Source organism: Ptychodera flava, chromosome 18 (genome assembly GCF_041260155.1).
Source record: "Ptychodera flava strain L36383 chromosome 18, AS_Pfla_20210202, whole genome shotgun sequence".
Classification (NCBI taxonomy): Eukaryota; Metazoa; Hemichordata; class Enteropneusta; family Ptychoderidae; genus Ptychodera; species Ptychodera flava.
This window is the reverse complement of record NC_091945.1, coordinates 27,408,285-27,424,052: the sequence shown is the minus strand read 5'-3', so window position 1 is coordinate 27,424,052 and position 15,768 is coordinate 27,408,285. Positions and strand designations below refer to the sequence as shown.

At 38.1% G+C, this 15,768-nt stretch overlaps 1 protein-coding gene and 1 long non-coding RNA gene across 7 annotated transcripts in view; one reads left to right on the top strand and one right to left on the bottom strand.

The window, feature by feature from the left end:
• The window catches only part of LOC139117281 (poly(rC)-binding protein 3-like), a 101,239-nt gene that overhangs the window by 19,401 nt on the left and 66,070 nt on the right, over positions 1-15,768 (top strand). The window lies entirely within an intron of this gene.
• On the bottom strand, positions 8,244-8,973 carry LOC139117283 (uncharacterized). The gene is made up of 3 exons (XR_011548491.1): positions 8,896-8,973; positions 8,560-8,612; positions 8,244-8,326 (listed from the first exon to the last, which is right to left on the bottom strand). It is a non-coding gene; the product is annotated as an uncharacterized lncRNA (long non-coding RNA).

The following is a 15,768-nucleotide window of genomic DNA, read 5'->3' as shown; positions in this document are numbered from 1 at the left end:
TATGAAAGAAAGATCTCCCCCAACATCAAGGTTACAGAATTACAGCTAGCAAAATACAAAGCAGCTTTCTGTTGTGCGTTGTATTCAGTGCGTGGAGTACAGTAGATACTGAGCTGAAATCAAAACTCTCCTACTAGTAACGGTAGTGTTTCTTGAAATTAATACATAGGCTATCAGCTTTTGAAAATATCAGCAGACCATCGTTTCCATGAAAAACAAAACCGCTGTCAGTGCTCAATGTATGTGATGATGTGCATTTATTCAAACTCTCTGTAATCCCTAATTTTGCCATGGTGGTGTTGCACATAAACAGCGTATTTGCTCAAAATCACTTTTTTTTCCGCAAAGATTTATTCAATCATCTGATCCCAAGATTAAAATGTGGTCAGGTTCACCTCTTGGCATTACAAGCAGTCCTAAGTGTGGTGAGAAAGAAGAGTAAATTATTGCAAATCACCCGATTTCCTGGCATCAATTTTCCTCCTGTTTTCAACATTTCCAAAAAATTTGACTCACCTCTTGCTGGGTCAAATTTTGTGAGATTTCCACATTGTGTTCTTTAAATACCATATAACAAAACAACAAGTTGCAATAAAGGTCTTACATTTTGAATAAGAGTCATTTCAATTTTGCTTGTCATGATTTTAATCACTTTTTAATATCAGTCTTTTAACCCCTGTCATTTAAGAATGAAAAGAGATAATGCAAAACAAAAATTGGTACTTTTCTACGTATATTCCTGTTTCAAATGAGATATTAAATTTCCTGAAGTTGTATCAAGTTTTCGACTTAAATTGGTTTTTATAATCAATACCAAAATTGAGGTTTTCTACCCCAAATATATAACCCCTTCCAACTTCCTGCAAATTTTTGCTACTATACTAAACTTTAGCTTCTCTGCTTTTTGAAAAATTATAATATAAGGGGTTTTCATGTCATCTTTGATAAGAAATATTGCTCTGATAAAAAGTATGTAGCTACATGCAATGCTATCTTAATCATGTCATGTTGCCATGGCAACATATATTCTCAAATTACCTCATAATGATATTGATAAATCCTGCAGGCCTTAAAAATTTTATTTAATGAATGCACTGAAATGATTTTCCAATATTTTGCCTAAACTCTTTTCGTGCATGGAAGATATAGAAGACCGAATTAAACTTTATTTTAATTTGAAGTAGACACACACCTTGACAGAGAGAATTCATTTTATGGAATTTCAATGGAAATGCCACATCGGGATTGTACCGAACCTTTTCAATGGGATGAGACTGGCAATACAGAAGAACTAGATTTCTTGTAATGTATGTGATCGTATCAATGAAGCCCTTGCGAAGTTCTAATAGCCGGTACAAATGACATGAAATTTTGCCCACGTGCAACAATTTGATAAAATTGTGGTACAGTGTTGCAGAACGGGGAGTTTTTGTCGCTAGTCTTCTCTCATCAAGCGTTTTACATAACTCAGGGTCTGAATATGGTTCCGAGGATAAACCATCAAGTGTTTACCTCCAGGCATTCCTGCCCTGACCCGAAACCATTCCATTTCTCAGTACAGTTGGCCTTTTAAAAATAGCTGAACATTTGGGACGAACACCTGATAAGTTTTGCTGTAAAATTTATACACTTATATATTTGATAAACACCGGATGTCGTGGCGTATGCGCTGCAATAAAAAACAGTCCTCCGAGTCCATTGCAGATCAGTTTGGATTCCCGATATAATGACGTAATTCGCTATTTTTTGTCAACTGATTTTAAAATCCTGTACATGAAATGCCAGCATGATAGCGACTGTATCGCTTTTGCGGAGTTGACTGTACGTCGTGAATATTAACCGATGAACACTTACTTTTGCTGTTTTCCCGAAATTTAGACAACAAACTTATCACAAGACAAATTAAGTTATCAGCTAATCCACTGGTGACATTGAAGTTGGTTTTCCTTTTAAGTCAGAATGGACTACTTTACGTGTTCACTCCTCAGTGCGTTGTGCAAACTTGCGATAATTTTTGCAACAGTACAGATACTTTGTAAACTGTGGAAAGCTAACTGGTGGGTGGTTTCTACGTTTGAGCTTCGCAAACTTCAAAACTTTTGGTCAGCATCATAGAAAGTGGGAGCTATTCAGCCATGCCCAGAGCAACGTAACCAATCTCATAATGTTAGTCAGCCAAATAGCTGTGCAAATAGTCACGGGGCCTCTTTAAGTCACATCTCTCAGCAAACTGTTTACCTGTTCAGCCTTTTGTTCATTTCAAGTGTTAGACAACAAAGTGACGCAAGTTGATACGTGTGGTAGACCACTCACCCGGTAGTTGTCATACAATTCCTACTACAATCATGGCAGTTGACATAGCTAGCCCTTTAACCCTGGTTTCTCAGTTGATGGTGTGAACTACTCCACTTTCACAACGGGGATGGACCGGGGACTGCTGACAAACAGTCAGTTTTCACCCTTTAATTTGTTTTTTCCGCTATCGTCCCACACACATACCAGATCTGAGAACTGAGGGATCTTGCACAGGATTTTCCTCCACCTCTCCGATGACCCCCTCAAGAGAAAAACCAAGCCACAGTACAAACATTCTGCCTTTCTGCCTTTTTAACCCATCACGTCACAGAGGCCGCGATCCCCCTCTAGCTTATCTTACACAGTCAGTAAAGTGTTGGTATTGTGCATTGAAAAGCCTGGTTGAAATCAAATACACCGTAGCTTGTTAACTCCCAGGTCATTTGAAGTCGTTAATAGGCAAAGGCGAACAAAGCCAGCCAACACGCTTTCTATTTGATTCTGTTCACGCAACGAGTCAAAACCAAAAGGCCATGTTGTTACAGCTCTTACAGCCATTATGCCGGTCACATAATACGCTTGGCGAACGTGTTATATTGGGGAACTGTATATGTACCATGTTCTCAGTGTTATCACAAAGGGAAAAAACTTCTTAGAATTTCATAATTTAATATTGTATTGCTTGAGATGCGTAATACTTTGCTCAGAATTTTATTCCCTGATTCATATTTTAAGAATTTTTGCATATTCTTAGTTACTCTAATAGAGTTAAACAAAAGCCATAATGTTGAGGACATTGAGTTTCATAGACTGTGGAGGGAAAATTGTCGGTAAGTTAGATTTTAGTTTAGTGCTTTCTGTTACTGGGACAAGTAGCTGTAAATTGAAACACTGATGCTTTTCCCCTTTTTTAATGCTTGCTTTTTATCCCTGACACCATATTTCTCTTTCTGCAGTATTTCTTTGAGCTCAGGTTGACGTTTTTTCCCAGAGTTCTTTGCAGTATCAAAATCCTTGAGTCTGGAAATCCACTTACACGGTTATCACCGTTGGCAGCATTGAGATATTATCTGCCGGGAGAGGACCATATGTGAATTCTGAAGGAGCTAAGCTGCCTAACATTTCCAGACACTCGGGATGAACTCGGATAATGTGCATGTGAAAAATGCCACTCCATGTGTCCATTTGAGAGATTTTTATTTCGTTTATCGTTTGAAGGGAATTTTAGTGGCTTGTTATCAAAACTGGGTATTTTCGGTAATCTGCTTGACTGTGCTCGTATCGCGACCTGTCCATAATGCTGAAACTTCGAAAGACAGCAGTAGATAATAGGGCAATATCTTATCGTCAAACAGTTTTCACACTGTCAGTGAATTCTTGGCTGGCTTGTCAAATTTCGAAATTCAGAAGTTATATAGGTTTGAGGCGCTCTATGTTTGCGACCCTGGGATCTGATATTAAAGGATGGTAGCCGTTCAACAATAAATGCTGGGTTGTTTATCTGTTTTGCATGAATCCAGAAATTCAGTGTATGCGTTACTCGAGGTAGATATTAAAAATTGTTGGTTGCGTTTTTGACAGAGCATGTATTTAGTATTCGCGATCAGTCAGTGAAGTTGGAGTCTGCGGCTATTGTGCAGTAGCAGAATCTATTTGATGCGTTCATTTGAGAAAGAAAGAGTTTTAACCTTTACGACCCCTAGCTACGACAACTATCTTTCTTTTTTCAATGCACTCTAGACCTCATGCACTTAACAGAAAGGAATGTGAAAGAAAATTTACACGACAGTACAACTTTAATCTACGTCAGTGGATTTTTTTAGAAAGGTGGATCGGTGCAGGTTTAAAATCCAGAGTGTGTACCCACAATCACGTACATCAACTTAAGTTTAGAATGAGAGTTTGTTGATGGTTTACATTCAGCTATTTCACCGGTATGTTTACTCAGTAGAGATGTTTTCCCTTCGTGCCATTATTTCTTTCTTCCCTCTTTGGCATTATCTGTTTTTCTTTTCAACCGCCGACAACTCAGAGGGCTCATTCACGTATTTTAGTTCTGCTTCTTGACACATATCTGATAGCCGACACCCAGATATAGGTACGGGCTGAAATTCTTTCATCCGGCATTTCCCAGAGGATTGGTGCCGGTGTCATGCCTTGGAAAAAAAAAAGACGGATGGAGTTAGAGCGAAAGCGTGATTTTGCAAAGGTTAAACCATCAACGTATACTCTCCCTCAGCTGCTCATAACTGCTCCCCCCTCAAGCCAGAGTGAAATGTCCCAGTGACTGATCTCTCTCTAACAGAGATAGCCAATTTGTTTTCTCAGATGATGTTTACAGTCGCAACGAGAGGAAAAATAAACGTAAGATTTGTCATTGTTATTAAAAAAAAAAAGAAATTTGACTTCTTCACTGTGGTAGCTACTACCATTGCATGGTGAACTTGGGATATAAAATGTGAAGATTTGGCTTCCGAAAGTGAGTTTTAGCAGACTTTTGGCTGAAAGTCCCTGATGATGAGATCATGGGAGCATCTATTCTGCAATACAGCCAATATACAACACATTTACCAGTCTCAGCTGTTCTCTGTGTCAAATTCTGCTTCAATTCTCACAGCTGCTTTAGCCCTTTGCTCATATATGAACTTACAGAGGACTACATTAGCTCTCAGAAGACAACAGTTCTTCTAGCTGTATCTTATCCAATCACAACAGAGGATAGAGCATGCATGTAAATGAGCATCCATCCTATCCAATCACAGCAAAGGATTGAACATGCATGTAAATGAGCATCCATTTTGGATTTCTTTGCATTAAACCATGAAAGGCAGTTCATACTTTATTTCATGTCCATAACTTACTTTACAAATGTCCAAGTATTGGACGTTTGTCTTCAGAGCAGCACTATTAAGTCCCCAGCAAATTATGTTCATCCAGGCCTTTATGCCAGTTATACAGTATGGTTCTAATCTGTGCTAACAGTTTCTGTTTTATCATACATTGCACCAAAATATTAAATAAAACAGTCTTGAAATATTGCAATTTGAATTTGCCAGCATGCAGTTCCATGCACAAAAAGTTCTGACTTTACATTACTTGTAGTCTTTCTGATGGGAAGTGTTCAACCAATCAGGTTACTTGTTACATGAAATGGATATAAAGTTCATGGATTTTGTAATTTCTAGCCAATCAGTGTGCTTGTTACATATACTGGAAAAATATCTGTCAATAAACGAGATCTTGAAAGTTTGTGGTTTCTTCAAACCAATCACGTCCCGAGGGCTTGTGATCATGTTCTATAAGTGTGCTGGCATGGTTTTATATGTATTGTATGTAAAGGAAGAGAGGATAGTTGAAATTGTATTTTGTTACTGTGAGTTTTAAAATATAACAATAAAATGATGATGATGACGATGATGATATTTGATTTCAGTGATGAAATGCCGCCGGCTCATTTAATAGCTTGGGCTTACTCTATAAGATTGGGGAGATGCAAGTTAACACTGCAGTGCGTGATATTCTATATGAACACCGAGGTGGCATTCCAGAGATTGGCCGGGCCGATGTTACTGTTTTGTTATATTGATCCCGTAATAACCATCCATGAAATATAATCAAAATATTCCACGCTTGGCTTGCCATCAAAACATCATGGATTATGAAATGTACATCTGGTGATGACATGATTCATTTCGATACACGGCGGCGAGGGAATCACATTTCAGTGCTGCCGTATCAAATGCATCCTTAGCAAGCCGGTGGAATTTTTTTTTATCTTCTTCCCTGAAGTCAAGAATGAAACGGGCGATGAATATTTAAAAACAGCTGATGTTAAAGAAAAAAACGCCTCTCTGCCAGCTTCAATCAGTGGCACTCGTCTGAACCTGTTAAACAAAATCTGTGCGGGTACTTAATTAATTTTTATACTGAGAAGGTAATTAATGTTTAATAAAAAATGATTATATTATATACTCTGCACACAGGCTTCAGCTTGTATGGCAAAGCACACATTATTGACTTGTAATCCAGCAATTAGGAGATTGCGTTCGCTCAGAGTTGAGATTTATAGATGAAATAAACGCAATCAAATTCTTCTCAAGTGCGTTAATTCACGTTCAGTGAATAGAGGTCGTAGGGCGGGCATGGTGAGGTCAAAGGGCAAGTACAAGCTGTCACACAAAATACCAAAGTTTAAGTGTTGGCTTGCTTTTCCCTTTGCGTGAATTATGTTTGCTTTTATGGAATATGAACCAGCCGTGCATGACAACGACAGCGGGTACGGCACTTGCGGTCTTTCAAGCTAAATTAACTTAATTACTGGATGGGAAAGTGGATTTGCGCAATCATTCCACAAAAAGAGAGGTCCGGGAGAAATTTAATAAAATATGATCACAGATCTTTTTTTGTCTCAGACGTAATTGAATGGTGGTACTGATTTGATTTGAATCTGTCAGCCTCTCGTGTACACGGAATTATGATTACATTTGGTCATGCAATCTGCATTACATTTCCGATTGTTGAAAAAGCCATATTTCTGTCGTACTTGTACTTGTTCAGAGTACATGTAGTTGTCTATGCAAGATATTTTATTGTGTTTTGGATTATTTCTTGCTTGTGTGTGTTTTATTTCCCACATTTTTCTTATGTGAAAAAAAGAGGAAATATAAGCACTGATTTCTTAAAGTACGGTGTCCTTCCAAGGCCCCAGAAATGATTATTTAGTGATTCAAATTTGAACTTTTTGCACAGTGTAGCTTTTAGAAACCACTTCAAAATATAATTGGAATTTTTGCACTTTTGGTCAGTAAAAAGACTTGAAACCCCGACAGGGCCCTTCAATTGTGTTGAAATGGAGCAATGGAAGAGCGAGCTACTGAACTGTATGGTTTTGGTACAGGTATAATTGTTAAGGTGGGAGAGCTTGAGGAATTTGAGATTTTTGGCCCTTTAGTTTGAGATTCACTCATTTGTCATATCTGATGTGATGAATAGATATATAAAAGTATGTTTGTCATCGCTATTACACATAAAAACAAGGAACCTTCAAGATAATTTTAGTTATTTATGATCAGCATTGAGTATAAATGGAGTATAAATTTGGTGAAGTATAAATTATGTGGGTTTTACTCTAATGCAGAGTGGGTGGCGTGGTTTAGGAAAAGAGAGATTACTGTAATACCTTTCTGTGTATCGTGGTCGTAATCACGTCCATTGCCGCTGTTTAAACCTCCCAGCCTCATTACGGTCCTCCTTGTGCTGTGTGTTGATCAGCAGCAACAGCATGGTTGCAGTGTACGAGATCATCGCGGCAGAGCTTCAAGGGCAGAAAGAGATTACGCTCTCCTGAACTTTGCTGGGACAAACACAAATTTGAAACCCGTGCTTGGAAAGGTTAATGGTTATGCCAGGATGGTAACTTATCCGACGTGTAATTTTGCAATTTTTTTTTGAAACCAGGAACAGTGTACAAGGTTATTGCAGAGATGTTGCTTCATCAAAGCGCTTACTTCTTCCCTTTGTTGGGTTTACTTGTGTAAAATGTCACGACATTACTGATGCACATCCGCTTGCAAGAGAAATCCAATGTTAAACCCTTGTTCATCTGCTATCATAAGAGGGTTTTTTGTGTGCCTGAAGTGAAATTCCTGTGAGATACACAGGGGATCACGTATCGAGGAAAATGGAATGTTATATCTGGTCTTGCCAAAGTGATCCAGAAAAGATGGATGGTGGCAATGACAGAGAAAGATTGGGATTTGCATTCAGCACAATCTGATCAATAAAGATTTAATTTCACATTACATGGAATATAGGACTCAGCAATATCATCTGTAGAATGGGAAATTTCAATTTAGTTAAAGCAAACCTACAAGAGGGTTTTTTTCCCAGTCGCTTGATGGAAGAGAGGGAATCCATAAGATCCATTAGTGGAGTCCAGGTTATCCTGCCTTGCTAATGACCCTGGTTTAGCCATTGGAACTTCCTACGATCCCCTTCTTGGAAGCTGTAACTGCGTCATTCATTTGTAGATCTATGTCAAATTCAGAAGAAAGGGCATCAGTGCACGTCAGATGAAAAACGATCATGACATTTTTTTTTCTCTCGAAAAAAGTAGAATCCAGTCATTTTGTGTCCTGAATCAATGGATGGTGAATTTGTTGATGAGCAGAAGCGATGAATTAGATCTTTTCAACCTTGCTCTTTGGATTCTTGTCTATTGTAAGCCTGACGAACATCCATTTCTGTGAAATGAAAATGCCTTACTTTCATCACAAAAATCCACAAGCCTGTGCTTTGATTCCGTGAAGTGCTCCTTCCTGGAAAAAAAAAACGAAGGATCATTGGATTACTGCAATGGTTTACTGACATTATTTTTAACAGAACCATTTGTTCTGCAGATCATTACGGCTGATTGTAGGCCCTCTTCAATGGTTCGTTTTCCGTAATAGCAAATTACGGGTCATTTGTGTGTTGGCTCCGTACATTAAGGAAAAAGCTATGCACCCTTTTCAATGGCTTCATTAATGAATATCTTATCATGAGCATCTCTCCGATGCGTACCTTCCGAGAAAGGAGAGAAAGCAAAACAAGTAGACTCACGTTTTTCCTGAGATACTGCGTATGATATTATGATTAGATCTGCACAGTGGACAGAAACAAATGACGTCCAAGATCAGCCCTGCTGCGATTAAAAACCACAAGTCTATATCTCATCCAGGGTTTACCATCTATCATGAAAGCTGAATCTAATTTCTGGGTCCATAGTTAGCGATAGCAGCTTCCAGGCGCATTGCAGTGAGATAAGAAACCAGGGAGATTAAACTGTGAAGGTTAAAATGTTATTAATTTTTGAATTTTGAAAATTATATGGTAATTTCCCAGTGGAGAGGTTCATCCACAGCAGTCTCCAGATGCCATGAAGTAGATTTTGACAAGAAACTTACTATGCTAATTTGAGTATTTTTAGTTTTTAGCACCCCAAGTGGATTCTAATTGCATTTATGAGATACCTGTGACGTCTTAAATACGCAGTGTTTTCACAATCTTTCATGTTCATTTCTATGACTGTGTGTCAAGCTGTCTGTCACTCAGATTGAAGTGAAAAATAAAAATAGCAATGGCATTTACTTACAATCTATAACTCTGTGAATGTGCCCATGACATGTCTTTACTTTGGACTGGTAAGTTTCCAACAACAAGTACATCTTATGTTGATAGCTGCATGCTGCTTTGGTCCTAACATTCACTGTCGATTTTTAGAGTAAATTTGAAAATGCATCATTTTACTCAAGAACGACCGTCCCATTTCAAGTTTCATATTCCTGTCCTTACTGATTCAATAAAGTTAATCCTTTTTCTGTCGGACAGTACCACCAAGTACTGCCAAGTCAGTAAAAACGGTATTGAGTCAAACGTGAGAGTATTTTCACCCACTTCAGCGTGTTATTGCAGCTTTAGTCTGTAAAAATTATGTTTTCAGTATCTGTGTATTCAAGGGCTTTCAGATATGCAATTTCTTTCTATCTACCATATGGGGACATGTTGTGTTTCACTGGTTTTAACCAACTTAACCTGATGGTGAAATATGAACCTGGCTTCGGTCTGTCGGACCCACCACTATAAATCAATAGAGTTAATCCTTTAAGCGCCAAAGTCAATTTTTGTTACTTTTTAAAATATAACCCAGACAATTTTTGTCAGGTCCAAACATTTTGTTTTGATTTTTCCCAAAATTTTGACCAAAATCTGGAGTTTACAATAAGTACTGTCTAGCTGGTCCAAAATTTTCACAAGAATTACCGAAAAATTGGTAAAAATTTGTAAAATGTGTCACCATAATTTTGGATGGGAAAAATTACAACAGTCAAAGGGTTATACATTTACGGTACAATACAGAGTGGGGAAGTCAGGATCTGATGAACTAAGCGGGGTCAAATGAAAGTATGGTTGCCAAAGGGCTGAAGGTTATGATGAGGTCATATGTTTGAAGAAGGGAAAGTGTAGGCCAATGGTGGACTGATTTATCACCAGCAAATGGAATTCTCAGACCAGGGCAAGATTTCTCATTAAAGGGTTCTGAAGGGTAGCTCCGTCGTAAATGGAGCAACTTCATAATGGTAGTCCCCCTGGACTAACTGCTGACAAAAATCTATGGAAAAAGCGCAAGAACATGTTTGGATGAGTTATCATGCTCAATTGATCCCGTTTCCTGATCAGTTTGATTGTGCAATCCCCCCTGGGAACAGACCTCGTGCTCTCTCCTTCTCTGTACTCGCAAACTCTCAAGCCTGTGTAGCGATGTGCAGCGTTGTTGTTTCATCTTTCAAGATGACCAGCAATTTTCAGTCTGGTGTGCTTTTCCTGAGGGAGAGGTCAAAGGGTAAATTTGACAGCCATCTCTGTTTGTGTTGGATTCCACTAAATTACCTACAAAAACAAAACCTTTTGGTGAGAGATAGATGTAATTTGCAATCCGTATGTTTATGCAAATTAGAGTCTGATACATGACATGCTGATCTGCAGGACTGGCCATCATGATTCCTGGTTCTTCTTGCATGCAAATTAAAATAAATTTGCAGTCTGTAAATTTCAAGAGGTAGAAATCCTAGGTAAATAACATATTGCTTTAAATGTAAATTCTTGTACATGTTCAGGGACGCCAACGAGTCTGTCCCAATATGCCATGCATCCGTAAGCACATTATACTTAGTACTAAAGTTTAATTAAAAAAAGATGGATTGCGGGGTGATTTTGGAGACGGAAGGAAGTGGATCATGGAATGTACTTGGCATACACAAGCTCCTTGACCATTGAGAAATGTAAACACCCCCGAAATCAAAGCAGTGCATTATTGAGGGTTATTCGACCGCGGAGATATTAATGTAATATGTAATGTACACCGCATGAATCTTAATCCATTTATTATATAAACGCATACCGGACCTGACATTGCAATCATATACGAATTACCTTCGCAAACTTGCCATTATATAATGTTCTGTCAGTGTCTATTAAAGTTGCTCGGCCTAATATCTGAAAGCTTGTGGCCCCCATGCCTTATTTCTTGCAAGTTCAAATTGACAGAAAATGAACTTGACTACACAAGGGCCCCAACACTGATGCTAGCTGGTCCAATTTAATCATGATAATTTGGATTTAATCACAGAATATCCTCAGAAATTGTGATTGTTAATATTTTTTTGCTTTATCTAAAAGACATTATGACTTGAGTCGTTCACAAAGTTTAATATTGATTGGCAAATACAGTCAGATTTTAATTCTACGATTGTACTGGAGAGCTGCTGGGGTCAGCAGTTGACCCTTGACCTTTCCAGGCCTTGAAATTCAGGGCAGGAGAGATGCATACATGTACATATACAATGTCACCTGAGAGATAGGAACAGCCACCGAGTAGAGAGACTCCCTTGCATTACATATGTGTCATGTGGTCTCGCATTTAAAATGCAGCAGCTCTCTTGACTACATCTGTGCTAATGGGAGCACACTTCAAAGTGGAAGGGAAAAAAACATAAAAAATTGCTTCAAAGTGAAAGTGTACTAAGATATTGTAACAAGTACAAATATAACAAAATACAATATGCAAATATGTAACTTGCAAAACTTTGAAACCAAAACGTGTTAGTGATCAATTTGTATTTGGATAATAATACAGAGTTGTAAAGTTCTGTTTGTAATAGAAAGGATTTTATGATGTCAAAGCCTTGTTTTATGTAAATATATCTTTTCATGTACTACTGTAACCATTAATCAAATTTTTTTGAAAATATTTGCATTGGAAATTTTACACCGACATTTATCAAAATGCTGTGCCATTTTAATGGGAACTACATCAGCTTGTAATCTAGGTGTACCACTTTCCCAGCCTGCAGATTACACAAAGTACCCAACAGCTTGTGTGCTAGTAAATACATGCCAGCAAAGAGTAAATACAAAATAGTCGTTGTGGTAATTTGGCGTTTTCTGTGTGCCGCGGTACCTCCAAAGAGAAGGGGAGAGGGAACTGATATTTTGTTAAAATGAGCTGACAAGTATGTTTCCATATTGGATATTAAAAAAGAAATTGCTTTTGATAAGGTTTTATGCAGGATTGTGTGTGCTTCATAAAGTTTAAATTTTTAGAGAGTATGATATTTTTTTCGTGTCGTTGCACTTTACAAGATATTGTTCTCATTGCCTCAGAAGCACTCAGTTCTCTGCAGTCCCTATACATTTCAAAGTCTTTACATCCGTGCAATGCCCCGTAGAAATGATGAATTTTCCAGGAAGATGAGAGGCTCAGAAATGATTAAATCTCCATATTCTTGGTATTTTTTTTCAGGATATCAAAGTTTGCGCAAAACTATTCCCCCAAGGATAGTATAAATTACCCGATAAGGGGCAAAATTTTCTGGAAATTTTCAATGGTCACAAGTATTTCCAATGAACATATGATACATTTTTTTCCAAGAAAAAAAAAATTATCCTCAACTTGTGGATTTATAAAATTCTGAGTATAATATCAAAACCCTGTTCCAGTGTGACAAACTGGATGTAAATTATTATTTCTCTCAATAAAAGCGATTGATAATGTGAAAATGTCAAATGCTTGAAACTACTCATATTTTTTGCTCAGGGGAGAAAAATAATAGGTTTGATAAAGCTGTACATGTGGGCTATTCCATTCTCCATCAGGGGTTTTCCTTTCCAGAAAAGGTTGATAATTCAGAGTTTTTCAAGGAATCTGATTTCCATCTAGGTAATGAAATAGAAGCGCAAAATTTCCTGGTATTTTTAGTCCCCACGGACACCGTCTGGGGGACTTATAGGTTTGGGTCATGTCCGTGCGTGCGTCCGTGCGTGCGTCCGTCCGTCCGTCCGTGCGTCCGTCCGTTCACGCAGATATCTCAGAGACGCCTGGAGCGATTTCGTTCAAACTTGGTACAAGGATAGTACCCTACCTCATACAGATGCACGTCGATTTGTTTCACAATGCGATCAAATTTGGCGGTGTTAGAGGACTTTTTAGTTTTCACCTCCATAGACTCCCATGTATAAGGCAGTCAGTCCATAGACTCCCATGTATAAGGCCGTCCATAGACTCCCATGTATAAGGCGGTCCATAGACTCCCATGTATAAGGAAGTCCATAGACTCCCATGTATAAGGCAGTCCATAGACTCCCATGTATAAGGCAGTCCATAGACTCCCATGTATAAGGCGGTCTATAGACTCCCATGTATAAGGCAGTCCATAGACTCCCATGTATAAGGAAGTCCATAGACTCCCATGTATAAGGCAGTCCATAGACTCCCATGTATAAGGCCGTCCATAGACTCCCATGTATAAGGCGTCCATAGACTCCCATGTATAAGGCAGTCCATAGACTCCCATGTATAAGGAAGTCCATAGACTCCCATGTATAAGGCAGTCCATAGACTCCCATGTATAAGGCAGTCCATAGACTCCCATGTATAAGGCGGTCTATAGACTCCCATGTATAAGGCAGTCCATAGACTCCCATGTATAAGGAAGTCCATAGACTCCATGTATAAGGCAGTCCATAGACTCCCATGTATAAGGCAGTCCATAGACTCCCATGTATAAGGCCAAGAAAATAAAAATTTAGTTTCTCATAGTATTCATATTGCAAAAAGGATGCAGTGACACAGTTTTTAGTCCCCACAGATAAAGTCCAGGGGCTCATAGATTGGGTCATGTCAGTCCGTGAGTCCATCCATGTGAGTCCATCCGTTCACGCAGATATCTCAGACACTTTGACAAATGTCACGTGACCTTGGTGACCTTTGACCTCAATATACATATTTGTCACAGCCAGGGAAAGACACTAAGGGTTGTCCGATTGCCCGGGGCAAGTGAAAGTCGCGTTCGGGCAAGTAAACCTCCGATGCCACTTGCCCGACGGGACAAGTGAAAAAAATAATTACCCAGAAATCTAATTCACGAGAGCGATTTTCTGGTGAGGGAACACGGATTTAAACAACAAAAATAATCATATTATGTCATTGTGAACATTTCCATAAGATTTTTCATAAAATTGCATGAAGAGTTGACGAAAAGAATCATATAATCGCTGTCAATAAAATCCAGTTCAAACAATACACCGGTACCCGTAAATTACCGTACGCTGATTTTGCATATGAAAAAGCTGTTCAGCTGGTGGAACGTACGTTCACCAAAGTTCATTGCATTGACTGTGAAGTTACGGTGTCTCACAATATGTCGATACGGTAAAAAAAGAAACACACCGCGGTTTTTGTGCTTTGTATGAACTTTTATAATAATGTAAAAATAAAGTCCAGTGGTTAAAAATCACCACATAAAATTGGACTTTCACTAAAACGTACTCCTCAATGTTAACTTGTTGAGGGACAGTGAGTGGCAAGACCGCATGCAATGAAGTCATGAGCAATATTTGGTGTCAACGGGTCAAGTCTTTGAATTTTCAACAAACACTGACTTAATTTTCAGGTCAATAAGCCAAAAGTTACTTGTCCGTGGCGACCAACCTCTGTGTTTGTGAATTTTCCCATTCTAAAATGACTGTCAAGAAGCAATTGGAGCGAGTTTGACATCGAGAAATTCAGCTTTTAGACACATTGAAAAACACCGACGCCTTAGGTTGTTGGTTTTAATTCTATTTAGTCTGCGCATGAGCAATAATAAGACCACCTAGGTTATTAGAAAAACATAGGATACTGGTATAGTGCAATGGCAATTCAAACTTTATAGGGCTGGTGTATGATATAACGCAGTAAAAACATGACAAAGAAGTACATTATTTTTCAGAAGCTTCAAAACATTCCTTTATAGCTACAGATTTTTTCTTTCTGTATAGATAAGTTAAAACTTTTAAAAGCAAAAAGACCTTGAAGGTACAATTGAAATGGCTGTTATTATTTGTACATTAAGCCCCAAGAAAGTAAACATACAAACATATGAACTGTTAGAATTTTTTCTATGAATATGAAAGCCCCACTAGCTGTAAATCTTGAAATTTGTTGACCTAAAAAGGCTTCCTATTTTCTCTGGTTTTCTTTAAATTCTACCCATTTACAGGATAAGCTTATAGTCTTTTACTGCTTTACAAAACATTCTTTAGTGAAAAATTGGACAAGTAAATTTACATTGTAACCGTTATTATGATTTCCCACCATACTAAAAAGAAAACAAAGCATGTCCCAGTTGAAAACATTCAACACTATGCATTACATTGGACTACTCTGTTGTTTCCGTGAATATTCAAATGCATATATGCACGGTGTACACTGGTTTTTGCTATATTTGCATGGCGTGCCATTTTACATTTGGGCACATATTTATTATTTTTCTTGTTCAAAATTGCACATGCAGTCTCACTGGGCAGTTAACAATACTTGTATTCCAACCCCTCAAAGAGCAAATTCAAAAAACTTGTTTTAGTTCAGAAGTAAAATCACATAAAGAATGCTAAAAG